At 54.4% G+C, this 12,302-nt stretch overlaps 1 protein-coding gene across 3 annotated transcripts in view; it reads left to right on the plus strand.

The window, feature by feature from the left end:
* The window catches only part of LOC137372328 (protein FAM117B-like), a 308,596-nt gene that overhangs the window by 76,883 nt on the left and 219,411 nt on the right, over nucleotides 1-12,302 (plus strand). The gene's annotated exons all lie outside the window — the stretch shown is intronic.

Here is a 12,302-nt window from a genome sequence, read left to right on the forward strand (position 1 = left end):
CAAAATTTCATTTGCTTTCTTAATTAGTTGCTGCACCTGCATGCTGACGTTTTGTGTTTCACGCACAAGAACACCCAGATCCCTCTGTGCTACACTTTTTTGGAGTCTCTCTCCATTTAAATAATAGTCTGCCTTTTGATTCTTCCTACCAAAGTGCATGACCTCACACTTTCCTACATTAAACTCCATCTGCCAAGTTTTTGCCCACTCCCTCAACCTATTTATTTCCCTTTGCAGATTCCTTATGTCCTTATCACAACATGCCCTCCCACCTATTTTGTATTTTCAGCAAATTTGGATGTATTACACTCTGCCCCCTCCTCCAAGTCATTAATATAGATAGTAAATAATTGAGGCCCTAGGACTGATCCTTTTGGCACTCCACTAGTGGCGCAGTGGTTAGCACCGCAGCCTCACAGCTCCAGCGACCCGGGTTCAATTCTGGGTACTGCCTGTGTGGAGTTTGCAAGTTCTCCCTGTGTCTGCGTAGGTTTTCTCCGGGTGCTCCGGTTTCCTCCCACAAGCCAAAAGACTTGCAGGTTGGTAGGTAAATTGGCCATTATAAATTGCCCCTAGTATAGGTAGGTGGTAGGGAAATATAGGGACAGGTGGGGATGTGGTAGGAATATGGGATTAGTGTAGGATTAGTATAAATGGGTGGTTGATGGTCGGTGGGCCGAAGGGCCTGTTTCAGTGCTGTATCACTAAACTAAACTAAACCTGAAAAAGACCCATTAATCCTGACTCTGTCTTCTGTGAGTTACTCAATCCATGCTAAAACATTACCCCCTATCTTGAGCTCCTATCTTGTGCAATAATCTTTTATGTGGCACCTTATTGAATGCCTTCTGGAAATCCAAACACACAACATCTACCATTTCCCCTTTATCAACTCTGCTTGTTATATCCTCAAAGAACTCTAGCAAATTTGTCAAACATGATTTCCCTTTCACAAAACCATGTTGACTCTGTTTGATTGCATTAAGCTTTTCTAAATGTCCTGCTATTTCTTCCTTAATAATGGATTCTAGCATTTTCCCAACGATCCATGTTTGGCTGACTGGCCTATAGTTTCCTGCTTTTTTTCTCCCTCCCTTCTTGAACAGGGGCGTCACATTAGCGGTTTTTCAATCTGCTGGGACCCTCCCGGAATCCAGTGAGTTCTGGAATATTTCGACCAATGCCTCCACTATCTCTGCAGCCATTTCCTTTAAAACCCTTGGATGTAGGCCATCAGGTCGTGGTGACTTGTCTGCCTTTAGTCCCATTAGTTTGTCAAATACTTTGTCCCTCGTGATAGAGACTGATACAAGATCTTTCCTCCTATTAGCTCCTTGGTTATCTGATATCTGTGGAATAAATTATCTGCCATTTCCCTGTTCCCCGTTATCAATTCTCCAGTCGCATCTTCCAAGGGTCCCACGCTCACTTTAGCTACTGTCTTTTTATATACCCGGAGAAGCTCTTGCTGTTTGTTTTTATATTTCGTGACAATTTACTCTCATAATCAATTTTCTCCCTCTTTATTAGCTTTTTAGTTATCCGTTGCTGGTTCCTAAAAAAAAAAATTCCCAATCCTCTGGCCTACCACTAGTTTTTGCTGCTTTGTTTGCCTTAGTTTTTGATTGGATGCTCTTCCTGATTGCCTTTATTAACCACGGGTGGTTCATCCTTCTCATCAAGTCCTTCTTTTTGACCGGGATAAATTTTTCCTGAGCATTACGAAATATTTGCTTAAATGTCTGCCATTGACCTTTCCCTTAGTCTATTTTCCCAGCCCGCTTTAGACAACTCTTTCTTCATACGTCCGTAATTGCCCTGGTTTAAATTGAGGACACTGGTTTGAGACCAGAGTTGTTCGCCCTCAAACTGAATTTGAAATTCTACCATGTTGTGATCACTACATATTGCTCTGAGTAACAATCCCTGATGCACTCTACAAATTCGTCTTCGATGTTACCTCCGCCAATCTGATTTGTCCAGTCAATATGCAGATTAAAATCACCCATGACAATTGTAGTGCCCTTCTTACACACCTCCATTATTTCCCGATTTATACTTTGTCTTACAGTGAGGCAACTCTTCAGGGGCCTATAGACGACTCCCACCCATGACCTCTTCCCCTTGCTATTCCTTATTTCCACCCAAACTGATACCACATCATGATCTATTGCATCTATATCACTACTCACCACCGCACTGAGAACTTCCTTTATTAACAAAGCTACCCCATCTCCTTTTCCTTTTTGCCTATTTTTCCGGAACGTCAAATTTATTTATTTATTTAGAGTAACAGCACTGAAACAGGCCCTTCGGCCCACCAAGTCTGTGCTGACCATCAACCACCCATTTATACTAATCCTACATTATTCCCATTTTCCTACCCCATCCCCACCTTCCCTCAATTCCCCTACCACTTACCTATACTAGGGGCAATTTATAATGGCCAATTTACCTATCAACCTGCAAGTCTTTGGCTGTGGGAGGAAACCGGAGCACCCGGCGAAAACCCACGCGGCCACAGGGAGAACTTGCAAACTCCGCACAGGCAGTAACCAGAATTGAACCCGGGTCACTGGAGCTGTGAGGCTGCAGTGCTAACCACTGTGCCACCCAAATACCCTTGAATATTGAGTTCCCAGTCTTGGTCACCCTGTAACCAAGTTTTTTAGAACATTACAGCGCAGTACAGGCCCTTCGGCCCTCGATGTTGCGCCGACCTGTGAAACCATCTGACCTACACTATTCCATTTTCATCCATATGTCTATCCAATGACCACTTAAATGCCCTTAAAGTTGGCGAGTCTACTACTGTTGCAGGCAGGGCGTTCCACGCCTCTACTACTCTCTGTGTAAAGAAACTACCTCTGACATCTGTCCTATATCTATCACCCCTCAACTTGAAGCTATGTCCCCTCGTGTTTGCCATCACCATCCGAGGAAAAAGACGCTCACTATCCACCCTATCTAACCCTCTGATTATCTTATATGTCTCTATTAAGTCACCTCTCCTCCTCCTTCTCTCCAACGAAAACAACCTCAAGTCCCTCAGCCTTTCCTCGTAAGACCTGTAATAGCTATCAAGTCATATTCATTTATTTTTATTTGTCAACTCATCTATCTTGTTACAAATGCTGTGTGCATTCAGATAACGAGCCATAAGCTTTTTTACCATTATTACTCATTCTGGTTCTAATTTCTGCTGCACTCTTCTGCTTATATTTTCTGCCTCTTCCTGACAGACTTTGATTACCGTTCGCCTCTTGACTGCCCTGCACCTCTGCTCTCTCATTTCTTTTTGATTTTCTAAACTTCCCTTCAATTGACCCCCACCCCCACTAATTAGTTTAAAGTCCCATCTACAACCCTAGTTATACGATTCGCCAGGACACTGGTCCAAGTATGGTTCAAATAAAGCCTGTCCCAATGGAACAGCTCTCTCCTTCCCAAGTACTAGTGCCAGTGCCCCATGAATCGGAACCCATTTCTCCCACACCAATCTTTGAGCCACGCGTTTGCCTCTCTAATTTTATTTACCCTACACCAATTTGCACGTGGCTCAGGTAGTAATCCGGAGATTATTAACTTTGAGGTTCTGCTTTTTAATTTATCCCCGAGCTGCTCATAGTCCTCAGCAGAACCTCTTTCCTAGTCCTACCTATGTCGTTGGTACCTACGTGGACCCAACAACTGGATCCTTTCCCTTTCACTTCAAGTTCCTCTCCAGCCCAGAAGAGATGTCCTTAACCTTGGCCCCAGGTAGGCAACACAGCCTTTGGGATGCCCTGTCTTTGCTGCAGAGAGCAGTATCTATTCCCCTAACTATGCTATCCCCGATTACTGTCTCTCTCTCTCTGTCTCTCTCTCCCCCCCAGCACTCTCCCCCCCCCCAGCACTCTCCCCCCCAGCACTCTCCCCCCCCAGCACTCTCCCCCCCAGCACTCTCCCCCCCAGCACTCTCCCCCCCCAGCACTCCTTCCCCCCCCAGCACTCTTCCCCCCCCCAGCACTCTTCCCCCCCCAGCACTCTTCCCCCCCCCAGCACTCTTCCCCCCCCCAGCACTCTTCCCCCCCCCAGCACTCTTTCCCCCCCCCAGCACTCTTCCCCCCCCCAGCCACTCCCCCCGACTCCTCCCCCCCCCAGCACTCTTCCCCCCCCCCAGCACTTCCCCCCCCAGCACTCTTCCCCCCCCCACACTCTTCCCCCCCCCACTCCCCCCCACACACCTCCCCCCCCACCACTCCCCCCCCCCCAGCACTCTCCCCCCCCCAGCACTCTTCCCCCCCCCCCACACTCTTCCCCCCCCCAGCACTCTTCCCCCCCCCCAGCCACTCTTCCCCCCCCCTCACTCTTCCCCCCCACCCAGCACTCTTCCCCCCCAGCACTCATCCCCCCCCTCAACTCCCCCCCCCACCACTCTTCCCCCCCCCACCCCACTCACCCCCCCCCACCACTCCCCCCCCCCACTCACCCCCCCCCCACACTCCCCCCCACCCCTCCCCCACACTCTCCCCCCCCCCCACCACTCCCCCCCCCCACCACTCCCCCCCCCCCACACACCCCCCCCCACCCCTCCCCCCCCACCCACTCTCCCCCCCCACACCCCCCCCCCACCACCCTCCCCCCCCCACACTCTCCCCCCACCCACCACTCTCCCACCCCCCCCCACACCTCCCCCCCCACACTCCCTCCCCCCCCACACTCTCCCCCCCCCCCACACTCCCCCCCCCCACCTCCACCCCCACACTCCCCCCCCCCACCCACCACTTCCCCCCCCCCCAGCACTCTTCCCCCCCCAGCCCCTCCCCCCCCCAGCACTCTTCCCCCCCCAGCACTCTCCCCCCCCCACCCTCTACCCCCCCCAACTCTCCCCCCCCCCTCACTCTCCCCCCCCCACCACTCCCCCCCCCCACCACTCTTCCCCCCCCCCAGCCACTCTTCCCCCCCCCACACCTCCTTCCCCCCCCCAGCACTCTCCCCCCCCAGCACTCTCCCCCCCCCACCACTCTCCCCCCCCCACCACCTCCCCCCCCCCACCACTCTCCCCCCCCCACCACTCCCCCCCCCACCACTCTCCCCCCCCACCACCCCCCCCCCACCACTCTCCCCCCCCCACCACTCCCCCCCCCCCACCACTCCCCCCACCCCACCACCCCCCCCCCACCACCCCCACCCCCCCCACACCCCCCCCCACCACCCCCCCCCAACACTCTCCCCCCCACCCCCCACCACTCTTCCCCCCCCCCACACTCTTCCCCCCCCACCACTCATCCCCCCCCCCACCACTCTCCCCCCCACTCCCCCCCCCCACACTCTTCCCCCCCCCCCACCACTCTTCCCCCCCCCACCACCTTCCCCCCCCCCACCACTCTTCCCCCCCCCCACCACTCTTCCCCCCCCCCACCACTCTCCCCCCCACCACCTCCCCCCCCACCACACCTCCCCCCCCCACCACTCTCCCCCCCCCCACCACTCTCCCCCCCCCCACCACCTCCCCCCCACCAACCCTCCCCCCCCCCACCACTCTCCCCCCCACACCACTCTTCCCCCCCCCACCACTCCCCCCCCCACCACTCTTCCCCCCCCCACCACTCTTCCCCCCCCACCACACTTCCCCCCCCCCCACCACTCTTCCCCCCCCCCACACACTCTCCCCCCCCCCACCACTCTTCCCCCCACCACCACTCTCCCCCCCCCACCACTCTTCCCCCCCCACCACTCTCCCCCCCCACGACCCCCCCCACCACTCTCCCCCCCCACCACCCCCCCCACCACTCTCCCCCCCCCCACCACTCTTCCCCCCCCACCACTCTTCCCCCCCCACCACCTTCCCCCCCCCACCACTCTTCCCCCCCCCCACCACTCTTCCCCCCCCACCACTCTTCCCCCCCCCACCACTCTTCCCCCCCCCCACCACTCTTCCCCCCCACCACTCTTCCCCCCCCCACCATCTTCCCCCCCCCACCACTCTTCCCCCCCCCCACCACTCTTCCCCCCCCACCACTCTTCCCCCCCCACCACTCTTCCCCCCCCCACCACTCTTCCCCCCCCACCACTCTTCCCCCCCCCACCACTCTTCCCCCCCCCACCACTCTTCCCCCCCTCCCCCCACCACTCTCTCCCCCCCCCACCACTCTTCCCCCCCCACCACTCTTCCCCCCCCCCCACCTACTCTTCCCCCCCCACCACTCTTCCCCCCCCACCACTCTTCCCCCCCACCACTCTTCCCCCCCACCACTCTTCCCCCCCCCACCACTCTTCCCCCCCCCCACCACTCTTCCCCCCCCCACCACTCTTCCCCCCCCCCACCACTCTTCCCCCCCCCCCCACCACTCTCCCCCCCCCCACCACTCTTCCCCCCCCCCACCACTCTTCCCCCCCCCACCACTCTTCCCCCCCCCCCCACCTCCTCCCCCCCCACCACTCTTCCCCCCCCCCCCCCACCACTCTTCCCCCCACCACTCTTCCGCCCCCACCACTCTTCCCCCCCCCCACCACTCTTTCCCCCCCCCCACCACTCTTCCCCCCCCCACCACTCTCCCCCCCCCACCACTCTCCCCCCCCCACCACTCTCCCCCCCCCACCACTCTCCCCCCCCCACCACACTCCCCCCCCCACCACTCTCCCCCCCCCCACCACTCTCCCCCCCCCCCACCACTCCTCCCCCCCCCCCACTCTCCCCCCCCCCACCACTCTCCCCCCCCCCACCACCTCTCCCCCCCCCCCACCACTCTCCCCCCCCCACCACTCTCCCCCCCCACCACTCTCCCCCCCCACCACTCTCCCCCCCCACCACTCTCCCCCCCACCACTCTCCCCCCCACCACTCTCCCCCACCACTCTCCCCCCCACCACTCTCCCCCCCCCACCACTCTCCCCCCCCCCACTCTCTCCCTCCCCCCCCCCACTCTCTCCCCCCCCCCCACTCTCTTCCCCCCCCCCACTCTCTTCCCCCCCCCCACTCTTCTCCCCCCCCCCACTCTCTTCCCCCCCCCCACTCTCTTCCCCCCCCCACTCTCTCCCCCCCCCCCCACTCTCTTCCCCCCCCACTCTCTTCCCCCCCCCACTCTCTTCCCCCCCCCACTCTCTTCCCCCCCCCACTCTCTTCCCCCCCCACTCTCTTCCCCCCCCCCACTCTCTTCCCCCCCCACTCTCTTCCCCCCCCCCACTCTCTTCCCCCTCCCCACTCTCTTCCCCCCCCCACTCTCTTCCCCCCCCCACTCTCTTCCCCCCCCCACATCTCTTCCCCCCCCCCACTCTCTTCCCCCCCCCCCACTCTCTTCCCCCCCCCCCCCACTCTCTTCCCCCCCCCCACTCTCTTCCCCCTCCCCCACCCCCCCCCCACTCTCTTCCCCCCCCCACTCCCCTCCCACCCCCCCCCCACTCTCCAACCCCCCCCTCTCCCTCCCCTCCCCGTCTCTCTCGCACTCTCTTTTTATTTATATATAATATATATATATATATGGTAAATTACAAAATCTGTTTCAGTTTTTATGCTAATTCATCGATCAAGTCTTATTTTATATTGATTAACTTAGATTAAATTAACATCTTATCGGTATGCTCACCCCGGCCTGCTTTCTGTTCCTCACGCTCTCTATTGATTGTGACGTCACTTTTTGATTTTTGATTTGCCTCCGAACCTCCCGCTCCTCTCCCGCTGCTTCTCTCAGAATTTCTGAGGTTCTTGCGCGCTTTTTGAATGCTCTCCTCTCCTGCTGCTTCTCTCCGAATCAGTTAACTTGCTTTCTTCCTTTTAAGATGTTCCTTAAAACCTAGCTGGTTAAGTTTTTGGTTGTCTGTTCTAATATTTCCTTATGTGGCTGGGTGTCAAATTTTGCTGCTTAATGTTACTGTGAACATTTTTAAAAATTCATTCATGGGATGTGGGCGTCACTGGCTATGCCAGCATTTATTGCCCATCCCGAATTGCCCTCGAGAAGGTGGTGGTGAGCTGCCTTCTTGAACCGCTGCAGTCCATGTGAGGTGGGTACACCCACAGTGCTGTTTGGAAGGGAGTTCCAGGATTTTGACCCAGCGACAGTGAAGGAACGGCGATATAGTTCCAAGTCAGGAAGGTGTGTGACTTGGATTGGAATTTGCAGGTGGTGATGTTCCCATGCATCTGCTGCTCTTGTCCTTCGCGGTGGTAGAGGTCGCGGGTTTGGAAGGTGCTGTCTAAGGAGCCTTGGTGCATTGCTGCAGTGCATCTTGTAGATGGTACACACTGCTGCCACCGTACGTCGGTGGTGGAGGAAGTGAATGTTTGTGAATGGGGTGCCAATCAAGAGGGCTGTTTTGTCCTGGATGGTGTCGAGCTTCTTGAGTGTTGTTCGAGCTCCACCCATCCAGGCGAGTGGAGAGTATTCCATCACACTCCTGACTTGTGCCTTGTCGATGGTGGACAGACTTTGGGGAGTCATGAGGTGAGTTACTTGCCGCAGGATTCCTAGTCTCTGACCTGCTCTTGTTTCCACGGTATTTATATGGGTACTCCAGTTCAGTTTCTGGTCAATGGTAGCCCCTAGAATGTTGATAGTGGGGGATTCAGCAATGGTAATGCCATTAAATGTCAAGGGGAGATGGTTAGATTCTCTCTTGCTGGAGATGGTCATTGCCTGGCACTTGTGTGGCGCAAATGTTACTTGCCACTTTTCAGCCCAAGCCTGAATATTGTCCAGGTCTTGCTGCATTTCTACACAGACTGCTTCAGTATTTGAGGAGTCGCGAATGGTGCTGAACATTATGCAATCATCAGCGAGTATCCCCACTTCTGACCTTATGATTGAAGGAAGGTCAATGATGAAGCAGCTGAAGATGGTTGGGCCTAGGACACTACCCTGAGGAACTCCTGCAGTGATGTTCTGGAGCTCAGATGATTGACCTCCAGCAACCACAGTCATCTCCCTTTGCGCTAGGTATGACTCTAACCAGCAGAGAATTTTCCCCCTGATTCCCATTGACTCCAGTTTTGCTAGGGCTCCTTGATGCCATACTCGGTCAGATGCTGCCTTGATGTCAAGGGCAGTCACTCTCACCTCACCTCTTGAGTTCAGCTCTTTCTCCATGTTTGAACCAAGGCTGTAATGAGGTCTGGTGCTGAGTGGCCCTGTCGGAACCCAAACTGGGTATCACTGATCAGGTTATTGCTAAGCAAGTGCTGCCTGATGGCACTGTTGATGACACCTTCCATCACTTTGCTGATGATGGAGAGTAGACTGATGGGGCGGTAATTGGCCAGGCTGGGCTTGTCCTGCTTTTTGTGTACAGGACAGACCTGGGCAATTTTCCACATTGCCGGGTAGATGCCAGTGTTGTAGCTGTACTGGAACAGCTTGGCGAGGGGTGCAGCAAGTTCTGGAGCACAGGTCTTCAGTACTATTGCCGGAATATTGTCAGGACCCATAGCCTTTGCAGTATCCAGTGCCTTCAGTCATTTCTTGATATCACGCGGAGTGAATCAAATTAGCTGAAGACTGGTATTTGTGATGCTGGGGACTTCAGGAGGAGGCCAAGATGGATCACCAACTTGGCACTTCTGGCTGAAGATTGTTGCAAATCTTTCGCACTGATGTGCTGGGCTCCCCCATCATTGAGGATGGGGATATTTGTGGAGCCACCTCCTCCAGTTATTTGTTTAATTGTCCACTCCCATTCATTGCTGGATGTGGCAGGACTGCAGAGCTGAGATCTGATCCGTTGGTTATGGGATTGCTTAACTCTGTCTATTGCATGCTGCTTATGCAGTTTGGCATGCAAGTAGTCCTGGGTTCAGGCTTCACCAGGTTGACACCTCATTTTGAGGTATGCCTGGTGCTGCTCCTGGCATGCCCTCCTGCACTTTGAACCAGGGTTGGTCTCCTGGCTTGATGGTAATGGTGGAGTGGGGGATATGCTGGGCCATGAGGTTACAGATTGTGGTTGAGTACAATTCTGCTGTTGCTGATGGCCCACAGCGCCTCATGGATGCCCAGTTTTGCATTGCTAGATCTGTTCGAAATCTATCCCATTTAGCACGGTGATAGTGGCACACAACACGATGGACGGTATCCTCAATGTGAAGGCGGGACTTCGTCTCCACAAGGACTGTGCGGTGGTCACTCCTACCAATACAGTCATGGACAGAAGCATCTGCGGCAGGCAGATTGGTGAGTGCAAGGTCAAGTATGTTTTTCCCTCTTGTTGGTTCTCTCACCACCTGCCGCAGACCCAGTCTAGCAGCTATGTCCTTTAGTACTCGGCCAGCTCGATCAGTAGTGGTGCTACCGAGCCACTCTTGGGAATGGACATTGAAGTCCCCCACCCAGAGTACATTTTGTGCCCTTGCCACCCTCAGTGCTTCCTCCAAGTGGTATTCAATATGGAGGAGTACTGACTCATCAGCTGAGGGAGAGCGGTAGGTGGTAATCAGTAGGAGGTTACCTTGCCCATGTTTGACCTGGTGTGATGAGACTTCATGGGGTCCGGAGTCGATGTTGAGGACTCCCAGAGCAACTCCTTCCCTCCTGTAGACCACTGTCCCGCCACCGCTGCTGGGTCTGTCCTGCCGCTGGGACAGGACATACCCAGGGATAGTGATTGCAGTGTCTGGGACGTTGTCTGTAAGGTATGATTCCGTGAGTATGACTGTGTCAGGCTGTTGCTTGACTAGCCTGTGGGACAGCTCTCCCACCTTTGGCACAAGCCCCCAGATGTTAGTAAGGAGGGCTTTGCAGGGTCGACAGGGCTGGGTTTGCCGTTGTCGTTACCTAGGTCTATGCCGGGTGGTCCGTCCAGTTTCATTCGTTTTTATTGACTTCATAGCAGTTAGATACAACTGAGTAGCTTGCTGGGCCATTTCAGAGGGCATGTAAGAGTTAACCACATTGCTGTGGGTCTGGAGTCACATGTAGGCCAGACCAGGTAAGGACAGCAGATTTCCTTCCCTAAAGGACATTAGTGAACCAGATGAGTTTTTACAACAATTGGCACTGGTTTCATGGCCATCATTAGACTAGCTTTTTAATTCCAGATTTATTAATTAAATTCAAATTCCACCTTCTGCTGTGGTGGGAGTCGAACCCATGTTCCCAGATCAATACCCGGGTTACTCGTCCAGTGATAATACCACTGCGCCACCGCCTCCCCTTACATACAAGTATACATATGAACATACAAATTAGGAGCAGAAGTAGGCCATTTGGCCCCTCTAGCCTGCTCCGTCATTCAATAAGATTATGGCTGATCTGTGTGACTCGAATTCCACACTCCCATCTACCTTTGATTCTGTTGCCTAACAAGAATCTTAAAATTATTCAATGATCCCCGCCTTTACCACCTTCTAAGGCAGAGTGTTCCAAAGTTGCACAACCCTCGGAGAAAAAATTTCTCCTGATCTCAGTCCTAAAAGGGCGACCCTAATTTTAAAACAGTGCACCCTAGTTCTGGACTCCCCCACAAGAGGAAACATCCTTTCCACATCCACCTTGTCAAGACCGTTCAGGATCTTATATACTTCAATCAAGTCTCCCTTCTCTCTTCTAAGCTCCAGTGAAAACAAGCCCAGTCTGTCCAACCTTTCCTCATAAGACAACCTGCTCAGTCCAGGTATCAGCCTCACAGCTCCAGCGACCCGGGTTCGGTTCTGGGTACTGCCTGTGCCGAGTTTGCAAGTTCTCCCTGTGACCGTGTGGGTTTCCTCTGGGTGCTCCGGTTTCCTCCCACATGCCAAAGACTTGCGGGTTGATAGGTAAATTGGCTATTGTAAAAATTGCCTCTAGTGTAGGTAGGTGGTAGGGGAATTGAGGGAAGGTGGGGATGTGAGAGGGGAAAAATGGGATTAATGTAGGATTAGTATAAATGGGTGTTTGATGGTCAGCGCGGACTCGTTGGGCCGAAGGACCAGTTTCAGTGCTGTATCACTCTATGTCTAAACCTCCTCTGAACTGCCTCCAACGCATTCACATCCTTCCTTAAATAAGGAGACCTAAACTGCACACAGTATTCGAGATGTGGTCTCGCCAAGGCCCTGTAGAACTGAAGCATAACATCCTTACTTTTTATTTTCTATTCCTCTCGTAATAAAGGATAGCATTCCATTAGCCTTCTTTATTACTTGCTGTACCTGCATACTGACTTTTTCTGACTCATGAACTGGAACACCTAGATCCCTCTGCACCTTGGAGTTCTGCAGTCGTTCTCCGTTTAAGTCATACTCTGCTTTTTTTATTCTTCCTGTCAAAGTGAACAACTTCACATTTTCCCTCATTATACTCTATCTGCCAGCTTTTTGCCACTCACTCAACCTATCTATATCGGTCTGCA

The sequence above is a fragment of the Heterodontus francisci genome, chromosome 7 (genome assembly GCF_036365525.1).
Source record: "Heterodontus francisci isolate sHetFra1 chromosome 7, sHetFra1.hap1, whole genome shotgun sequence".
Classification (NCBI taxonomy): domain Eukaryota; kingdom Metazoa; phylum Chordata; class Chondrichthyes; order Heterodontiformes; family Heterodontidae; genus Heterodontus; species Heterodontus francisci.